The sequence below is a fragment of the Betta splendens genome, chromosome 12 (assembly GCF_900634795.4).
Source record: "Betta splendens chromosome 12, fBetSpl5.4, whole genome shotgun sequence".
Taxonomy (NCBI): Eukaryota; Metazoa; Chordata; class Actinopteri; order Anabantiformes; family Osphronemidae; genus Betta; species Betta splendens.
This window is the reverse complement of record NC_040892.2, coordinates 1-9,863: the sequence shown is the minus strand read 5'-3', so window position 1 is coordinate 9,863 and position 9,863 is coordinate 1. Positions and strand designations below refer to the sequence as shown.

Below are 9,863 nucleotides of genomic sequence, written 5' to 3'. Positions count from 1 at the left end.
TTGGGAACTGTGGATACCAGAGTCAGAAAAAGGTCATGTTGAAGGCAGAGTGAAGAAGTTAAAAGCTTTAAGCAACGCATTTCAAGCAAGAAGATCTGAGTTCATTACTGCTAAAGCAATAGTGGAAGAAAGCAGTCGTGCTTCTGAGGCAATTGCAGCAGCAAGTGTTGGGACGACACATGCCACACCTGCCCTGAAGATAAGGCCAACCAGTTTGCCAAGATTCCATGGTTGCAAGAGAAGCTTCCATCGTTGGAGACGAGACTGGGAGAATCTACAACATCAGGGAGAACCAACTGGCTCACCTGAAGTTAAAAAGCTGCAGTTGCTGGAAAGTGTGGATGAGAAGATTGGTCGAGAGCTCCGCCTGTCAAATTACAACACAGCAGACGATGTCCTGAGAGTTCTTGAAAATAGGTATGGAAATAAGTCAATTGTCGCCCTAGAGATAATTGAGGACTTGGACAAGACTCCCGTCCTGAGAAGCAGTCAACCTAGGAAAATTATCGACTTAATCCAAAATGTAGAAAAAGCTCTTGTTGACCTCACAGAGCTCGGTAATGCAAGTGCCCTCAAGAACCCCCTTGTGACCAAGTCCATAGAGAGCAAGCTACCGGACAGTGTTAAGAAAGATTGGCTTGTATTTATGGTCAACCCTGCAAATGGAGCAACACCCGACAACCATTTTGACAGTCTGCTCAAGTTCCTTAAAACACAGGAGGAAATCTTTGAGAAGATGGAGCAGCTTGAGGTGCCGGAGAAGGCGGAAAGAAGACTTGAAAGGAAACACACTTTCACTCGTTCCACGAAGAGAGATGACGGATGTGTTGTCTGTGGGGATGGAAAACATAAAGAGAAACTTGCAGAAACAAGCAGTTCAAAACACTCAAACCATCTGAGAAATTAAATGCTGTCAAAAAACTAGGAGCATGTAAAAAGTGCTTGGAATGTCATAAGGAGGATGTTGAGTGTCTAACCACTAACTACTTATGCAGAAACAAGGACTGCAGAGGAGGGAGCTCACCAGATCATCACTTCTTTCTCTGTCCAAAAGGAGAAATCAGAAGACGTGAGGCAGATAAAAGCATTAGAGAAAACAGGATGAAGAGAACGTTTACAGAAGAGCAAGAACAGCTTATGTCTGATCTCTCACCTGAAATGGCAGAAAAGTTCAAAAGAGCCTTCTCAAATGTGGCTGCTGCAACAAATCAGATTGACAGTGGACAACGCAGCCTCATGGAAAGAAGACTTGAAAGCAGAGAATTACCAGTCATCCTGATGTTGTTGGAAATCACTGCCAATGCGGGCCAGAAAATTGGAACCTTGATAGACTTGGCATCTGACACTAATTACATCACTCATAAAGCTGCCAGGAGACTAAACCTGAAAAGTGAGAAGATCACACTAGTTGTCCATGGAGTTGGAGGGATGACTACAAAAGTAAAGACAAGAAGATACCTTTTAAGAGTCAGAGTCAAAACCCCCCAGAGAACACAGAAGGCTCATCAACTCATCTGCTACGGCCTTAACGAGATTGTCAAAGTAAATCAAGTTATTCAACCAGAGCAGCTGAGGAAGTTCTTCCCGGATACTTAACTGGAGGATCTGAGAAGACCAGGAACCATAGACCTTCTCATCAGTCACAGAGAAGGGAGACTGGCCCCTCAAAGACTGAAGATGGTAGGAGATCTTGTTCTCTGGGATAGTCCTCTGGGGAAAACTGTGGGTGGGGCTCACCCTGACCTCTTTGAAGGTGTTGATGTCACAGCTCACAATTGCAAAACACACTTTGCCCGCTCCATGAGAACAACTGCAGTGAAGTACATGGAAATCCCCAGTGCACCTAACAGTAGGACAGCAGTTGCTGCCAGAGAGTTCCTGGACTCGTGGAAATGGGAGAGTGTTGGGGCAGCCTGTGAGCCCAAGTGTGGAGGATGTCTCTGTGGTAGGGTTAGGGTTAGGAGTATTGAAATAGACACAGATGACTCTCCCCGCTTTCGTCCGTGGACTAGGCAGTTTGGTGTGGAGAGCCAGCGGCAATGCACGGGCCGACGCATGTCACTCATGTTCCCTGATACTTGAGTCACTTTGCAAGAGTAATAGAGGTACATATGGAAAGGCACAGATAAGAATTAAATGTACACATGATCTTAGATGTTTCAGACTAGTTCCTGTATTGGTTGAGTTTAGAAAGAGCTATGGGTTGGGTTGTAATGGTGACTAGGTTTGGTCAACTCTTTAGGTGAGATTATGAACTGAGGTTGTTGGGGTAGGAGAGAGACCAGGTCGGAGTTGGTTCTGGAGTTGGCTCTCTAGGTTTGGTTAGCTTAAAGGTTTAGGCAAATAGACACCATGGTTAGGTTTAGAAAGGAGCTCAGGTTGAGGTTAGCTGTAAATAGAGGTTCCTGGTTTTAGGTTTAGGCATGGGGACACCATGGTTAGAAAAGAAAAGATTGGATCCCGCCATCCCGAAGGGATGGAGGGATCAGATGCACTCTCCATCCAGGCGGGTACCGGGAGGCCCACATCCACCGGCCGCATCACCTGCATCCCACACCGTAACTGTCATGGACCTCACGACTGCAAAAACACAACTGAACATAATCTTCATTATGGTGATACATTAAATGAACCTATGCAATTATATCCACACATATCAAACATTTATAAATCTGTGTTCCCTTTCTTACAATTTGTAAGCGTTTTATACCCATTTTTTGTATAAATATCTTGGTTTTATTCTGGGAGATGGGTTTGATGGTGCTTAAAATGCGATGTGGAATCATCGGATGGTTATAATAGGCATGATTCTGAAGGTGGTTATGGTGTAGTCTGGGTCTAAAAATAAAAAATTAATAACTTAGAAGTAATTAGGGTTAGGCAAAAACCTGGGGGTGGTTATGATTAGGGTTAGAAAAGACAAGATTGGATGCCTCCATCTCCAAGAGATAGGGTTAGGGTTAGGGGTTAGGTGAAGGATTGGATCAGGGTTATTTGTTATCTGTGTGGATCTCAGGTGCGCTGGCTCAGGTGGCTGAAGGAGGCATGGAAGATGAATACCTTTTCTTATGATCGGACGGACGACCCATCTTCCAAAACAGGAGCAAGCTAATAGCCTAGAGATTGACCAAGACAAATAGAATTTTTTTTTTTTTTTTTTTTTTTTTTTTTTTTTTCAAATAAATATAAAATACATATGATGGCAAGTGCCAAAGGAGGTAAGTGTTTAAAGACTATGTCTAAGAATTAAGAGTATAGACTATGCAAATAAAGTAATAGTTATTAAGTGCCATTATCTTCATTAATTCACTCTGCATGCAATAAAATCAACATTCATTATTAATAGAAAAAGAGAGGTCATGCAATATCATTTATTATCCTTTTGATCATAGATGCTTTGGAATAAATAACAATAAATATGATGAGGGGGTAATCCTCAATCAAGTGCCAACAAAAAGGTAAGTGCTTGGGCCTCTGTTTAGGAATAACAATGCCAGTAGGGTCATGCAAATGGCAACCATTAAGATGTTTTGGTCAACATTCATTCACTCTATGTGCAATAAAGTCCACATTCATTATTAATAGACAATAGATAATAGAAAGTTCATGCAATATATTATGTAAAGTGATCCCATGATTAAACAGAAGAAAAAAACAAATATTAAACTCATGTTCTATTTGTCATGCCTCTCCCTCTCTGTCACACAGGAAGCTGTATGGAAGTGGGCTATACCCCTCTCACCTGTCAAGAAACGGTACTTTTTGTTTTGTTTCTTATACGCTTTTCTAGTTTGAATATACCTTCCTCTCCCCACTCTGTGTCTAATTCTGAGTTCAAAGTTGCTTTATTGTTTTTCATTTAAGCCTGTTGGCACTATGGTGCCCAACATCTGTATCCAGTACCGCTCTCTTCTTTTCCGCTGCCCATCCGTCCAGTTGGCCTGCCATTCGAGGCCAGAAATGGTGAGGTGTTTGGTTGAATGGGTTTGGAAGTGCTTAACCAATTCTCTATTGAGTTGCCCTCTCTGAATAGTGTACAGATGCTGCTGCAGTCTGGTCGCTATATCATGTTTTGTTTCCCCAATGTAGATTTTATGGCACTGGTTGCAGGTTATGCTGTAAACTATGTTGCTGGTATGGACCGTACAAAGCCCAGACACAGGACCGGCCGAACGACTGTGGGGATTAGAGATGTATTTGATTCTTCTGAAGTGGTGATGGTAGGGTTGCAGTCGGCCCTGTGGCTCCTGGTTGAATTTGGCTCGAACCAGTAGGTCCTTGAGGTTTTTATTTTTCCTGTATGCTGTAATGATTTTGTGATTTTTAAAGGCCGGGAGTGGCACCAGGTGAGACTGGAAATTCGCCCTGATTTCCTGTTGCAGATTCAAGTGCCTGTGGGAGAAGGTGGTTACAAATGGCAACAACTGGGGCGTGTCGTCATCTAGAGGTCTGCTAGCCTGCTGTTGGACAATATTGTTATTCAAACTGTTAAAAGAGCGAGTGGGAGCGAGAGTTGAAAGTGTTTCCCTCTTTATCCTCCTCAGGAAGGACCTGGAGTACCCCCTCTGCCGGAGGCTTCGAAACAATTCCTGTATGGCCGCTATGGTGTCTGTGTGTCTAGAGCAAATCCTGTGGAAGCGAATGATTTGTGACTTCACTATGCCTCTGAAGGTATGTTTTGGATGGTAGCTGGTTTTGTGGAGGAGAGCATGCGTGTCTGTTGTCTTAAAGTAGACTTTAGTCAACATGATCTTCTCCCCAGCTGTTGTAGGTGCAAAAAATACTGTTGTGTCCAGAAAGTTAACCTGCTCTGCGTGTAACGTGTACTGCAACTTAATGGAGGGGTGATGGTTGTTTAATGTGTGGAAAAACTCTGAAAAGCTATTCAGGTCATGTGTCCAGACCCCCACGATGTCGTCCAGGAATCTGTAATACAAGGCTGGTTTGTGTCGGCACTTTGCCAAAGCCTCTCGCTCCCACTCGCTCATGTAGAGGTTTGCGTATGAGGGGGCGTATCGCTGTCCCATGGCTGTCCCCTGTACCTGTAAGTAGAGATTTGTGCCAAACTGAAAATCATTATTTTTCAAGCAGATTGCTAGTAGCTCCAGGAGGTGTCGATCGGGTCTCCTGGGGTCGGGAAATCTAGCAAAAATGTCCCTGACTGCTCTAAGGCCCATGTCTGTGTTGATGTTGGTGTAAAGGCTCTCTACATCTATAGTAAAAAGTCTCGCATTGCTTGGGAGCTTGACATTCCGGGTGACCTCCAGAAAGTGGTAGGTGTCTTTAAGGTAACTAGGATGTCTGCTGGAGAGAGGACCGAGGAAAGAGTCGATGTACTGTGAAATGTGGTAAGTGCAGCTGTTACAGTCCGACACTATGGGTCTGCCTGGAGGCACCTCGTGAGGGACTGTCCATGTTTGAGGGTCCTTGTGTATTTTTGGCAGAAGGTAGAATTGTCTGCTCCTTGGGTCATTGGGGCCATAGAGATAATCTCTTTGTTTGCTCTTGATGTAGCCCTCAATGTACAGTTGCTGTATGATGGAGCGGATCCTGGTCTGTATTTGTGACTGCAGGCTGGCTGTGATAGGTATGTAATGCTGTTTATTGCTCAGCTGTCTTTGTGCCTCCAACAGGTATTGCTGTTTGTCCATAATCACTATCTTAGAGCCTTTATCGGCCGGTTTAATGATTATCTGAGCATTAGTCTGCAGCTCCCTCAAGGCCTGTTGCTCACTGACAGAGAGGTTGCTAATGGCGCCCTCTTGTGGCCGATTTAAGGCCAAGCATCGTCTGTCCTGTTTAATTAATTTCTGGACCCCTTTGCTGAGCTGTGTCCATTTTGGTTCCCAGCTGGACGCATGGGTGAATGGCACAAAGTGTGGTTGCACAGTGTCAAAGTAGTCTATGATCTTGATGCGTCTGTGGTAGGAGTGCAGGTCTTTACGCAATTCCTCTATGTCTGTGTGTGTGTCTTGTGGAACAAATGTCAGGCCCCTCTCCAGCAGACTCAGCTGTGCGGCAGTTGGCCAAAAGAGCTTAGAAAGGTTGAGGACATTTGTGTGGGAAGATCCACTGTCCTCCCTTCTGTTGTGCGTGTGTGAGGCAGGAGGCTTAAGCCTCCTGACCTCAGTGCTCTGGTTGGAGTTGGGGCCTACTGTAAATTTAAGCTCAGCCTTTGACACCAGAGGTCGAAGATGCTGTGTGCTGTGGCCGTGGTCCAATGGATGTTATCTGCTCTGGTTCTGAACCGGTCCTGTGGGATACTAGGCAATGAAGGTAAGTAGTTAGTAATATACGTATTAATGGTGTCCAGGTTTTGTTTCTGTATCTGCGTGAGGGATGGCGAGTAGTTAATGAGGGGGAAAAAAATGCTGGCATTTGGAAATGCCACTCTGGATGCCCTATACAACGCCCTAAGTTGTTTTATTGATGTTTTCTGAGGGTCCTGGTCCCTATTATTGAGTCCCACTGAGAAGACCACAACCTTGACAGAGGGGTGTGCTGGAGTTTTCTTTACCACTTTCCAAAAGTGGTAGAAATTGGCACCAGGGTAGCTGTCGATTTGTACCTCTGGGTGCATAAACTCAAGGATCCTGTTAAGGTTCGAGTCCCCCAATATCAGTACAGGTTTTTTACCCCTAATGTGCCAGTCCTCCAGCTTGCGTGAAGGCCGGGCCTTGTGGCTGGTGGGAAAAAACAATAAGGTACGGTTCTGTTCTCTCTCACTGCCTGACGTAAAATCCTCCCATTCCTCGTCCTCAGCCCGCCCAAAATGCCCCTGCCGTGAGGACTCCAGCCGCACTGCTACCGAGGTGTTTTTGGAGGTATCAGAGTGGATTTGTCCAGTTTGTTCAACTTGGATGTTTTTCCATTTTCTCGTCCTTTTTCCTCCCACCTCTTTGTTTTTTAATTTTAGCCTGGACCGATCAAGGTGTCTGGGCGGCTGGCTCCCTGGCAGGGGGGCGGATGGCACGGCTGAGTGACCTGGAGGACAGAGGTCAGCAGAGGATGGGGAAAGCTGGTCAATGTCACCTGTGGTGACTGTTGCCACATTTGTTAAGTCCCTGGCCTGTCGTACCTGTAAGCCCTGTTTACGATTCGTTGCCTGTGGTTGGTAAATTTCCCCTCCGGGATCACAGACACTGGACTTAATGGGGTGATATGGCGTCTGTTCTGTAAAGGAAGGATCATTAATTACACTCGGTGCCGGAGGAGAGTCTAATGAAAAGTGAAGGGTCAGCTGGGATATTGAAAACTGGTCCTGATCAGGGCCCTGTGGAGAAAGGTTGGTGACAGGCGAAGGGGAGGAGGCAGCAAGTGGAGGAGGACGGTGATGGCGAGGAGGAAGTCGAGAGCAGGGAGCAGACTCCAGCACCTTTAAAGGGGAGAGAGTCTTTAAAGCTGAGCTATTATGAGACTTGAAATTCCTCCTGGTCAGTTTGGAGGTTTGTTGCAGCACATAGTGGGTCTGGTTAGACCGTGTGTCCGTGCTTGTGGTGGCTGATTCAGCTTGTGGCTGATTCTGGATTTGAGTTTGTGGAGCTGCCATCACCTGCTGCTGCAGAGTGGGCCTATTGCCCAGACAGAGAGTTTGTAAGTTCCTACTGGGCCTGGGTAGCGGTGGAAATTGCTCCCTGCTCTTTACGTCCAGTGGCTTGGAGACTGTTGGTGGTTCCTCTTCTGAATCTCTGTTGGAAAGCAAAGGCTGGTTTGACAATAAGACAGAAGGAGGAGTGTAATGAGGATCTGGATTCTGCACTGCTGTTGCTGCTGCGGCCAGTACCCGCTCAACTGTCGTGGCTGTAGTGGGAGCAAGCCTGCCCCTGTACCGTTTTTCAGCCCAGTTTGCTGCCACTTGAAGTGCAACATTGTTTCTATTTATTAGGCTATATTGAGAAATGATGTTAGCGTAGTGGTCCCGTAAAACGATCAGGTTTTCCTCCATCCACTTGTTAGTGTTAATGGTGATTTTGTTTTTAACTTCCTCTGTAGGACTTGCTGGTTTGATGAACCCGGACAGCTTCCTGACCTGCCTCATCATGCCTGCGGGAGGAGTGCCGGTGGATATGGCCCGGTCAGTAATGTTTTTATGATGAATGGCTTGGATGAGTTTAAAATACTTTTTAGCAAGGTCTCTTGTATTAGGATCTAGCACCTGTTTTATCTGAGTTTGTCTTTTAACTCTACCTCTCTCCTCAGGTAAGGAGTTGTGGGTGTAAGTGTTATTGTGTGAGCCCTCTGGATTTTCCTCTCTGTGGCCTAGGTCACATTGAGCAACAGTCTCCCCATAGTGAGCCCCACCGTCCATATTGGAGGTCCTACCTTTAGCCTTGTTGTGGAAGGATTGCGCCATGTGGTTTGTCCTGGGCCTGGTGACGTGGAGTCTCTGCTTCTTAGGCCTCAGGTCTGTAGGCCTCACTTCCCTGTGGCTCATTGTCCAGCTGTCGGTGTGCTTCCAGGTCCCGTTCCTGTCCATCTGGTTTCTGGAGCAGAAAAAAACGCTCCCAGAGGCATAAGGGGGTTTCAATGTCCTCAGGTAAATGTCCAATCCAAGGTTAAACGCATAATCCACAATGTGGTTGAATAAAAATCCACTCAGTGTGAAAGGTAACTAAAGGTTAAAAACCTCCATAAGACGGCGTGTTAAAAACTCACTTTTATTTAGATAAAAAAGTTAAAACAAGAATTAAAAAACTTTTAAAAAAACTTAAATAGGAGAGCAGTTTACTCAATATGATCTAAGACTCCCTAACGTTTCGCAGTGCATGCTGCTTCATCAGAGGGAACTAAGGGAAGTGGCGTGAGGGCTCACACATCTATATGAGAGAGACCACATGGTTGTCCCCGCCCCAAACGATCTGGGTAATTCAACTTCCTGTTTGGGTTGGGGAGGTTTCTCTGACTGAGGGTAATAATGGTATACTCCGTCATGGAGTGTTCCATTTTCAGGTTTGAGAAGGAGAGTAGGATGAGAATGAGGCCTAACTAGGTGAGTATTAACCGTATGGTCATTTCATGTATCTTGTTGTGCTTTACTCATTGCAGGTAGCACCAAGAAATCACCAAACCTTTCTCCAGAGGTGCTGCTCAGATCGACCGTGGGGCAGTGGGATGGTCTCCCCCAGGTTGTGGTCCTCTCAGCAGGTCCCTTTTGGATGGGCAGCAGAGGTCAGTTCTTTTTTGACAGGATATAGGGAAATGAACCAAAGCTATTCTAGCAGTCTGTCTTATATCGCAGGGACAGTATGCCCATAGTAGCTGTTATTATTTTATTCTTTTGAGGCTGTCATGTATGTGGAGTTGAGTTGCAGTTTCTTTTCTGTAAGAAGGAAGCAAGAAGAGGGTAAATTATTTAGGGTTAGGCAGAATGGGGAGAGAGGTAAGAGATGGGGGAGAGTAATTAGGGTTAGGAGGGTTAGGAGGAGGGTGAAAACGGGTATCCCCTTTCCAGGGTCCCGACATTGCACGGTCCATCCCCCAGGGTTAGGGTTAGGGTTAGGGTTAGGGTTAGGGTTAGGGTTAGGGTTAGGGTTAGGGTTAGGGTTAGGGTTAGGGTTAGGGTTAGGGGTTAGGGTTTAGGGTTAGGGTTAGGGTTAGGGGTTAGGGTTAGGGTTAGGGTTAGGGGTTAGGGTTAGGGTTAGGGTTAGGGTAGGGTAGGTAGGGTTAGGTAGGGTTAGTGGTTAGGTTAGGGTTAGGGTTAGGGTTAGGGGTTAGGGGTAGGGTTAGGAGGGTTAGGTGGGTTAGGGTTGGGTTAGGGGTTAGGGTTAGGGTTTAGGGTTAGGGGTTAGGGTTCGGGTTAGGGTTAGGGGTTAGGGTTAGGGTTAGGGTTATTGTATGGTAGGGTTAGGGTTAGGGGTTAGGTT

At 45.9% G+C, this 9,863-nt stretch overlaps 1 protein-coding gene and 1 long non-coding RNA gene across 2 annotated transcripts in view; one reads left to right on the top strand and one right to left on the bottom strand.

Moving 5' to 3' along the window:
* LOC129604957 (uncharacterized) overlaps nucleotides 1-8,439 on the bottom strand; it is a 56,605-nt gene extending 48,166 nt beyond the window's left edge. Inside the window, exon 1 of the mRNA XM_055513651.1 lies at nucleotides 8,323-8,439. The gene's annotated coding sequence lies outside the window, so the exon portion shown is untranslated. The remainder of the gene's footprint in view (nucleotides 1-8,322) is intronic.
* On the top strand, nucleotides 963-3,191 carry LOC129604959 (uncharacterized). The gene is made up of 2 exons (XR_008696359.1): nucleotides 963-2,360; nucleotides 2,443-3,191. It is a non-coding gene; the product is annotated as an uncharacterized LOC129604959 (long non-coding RNA).
* Nucleotides 8,440-9,863: the final 1,424 nt, after the last annotated feature.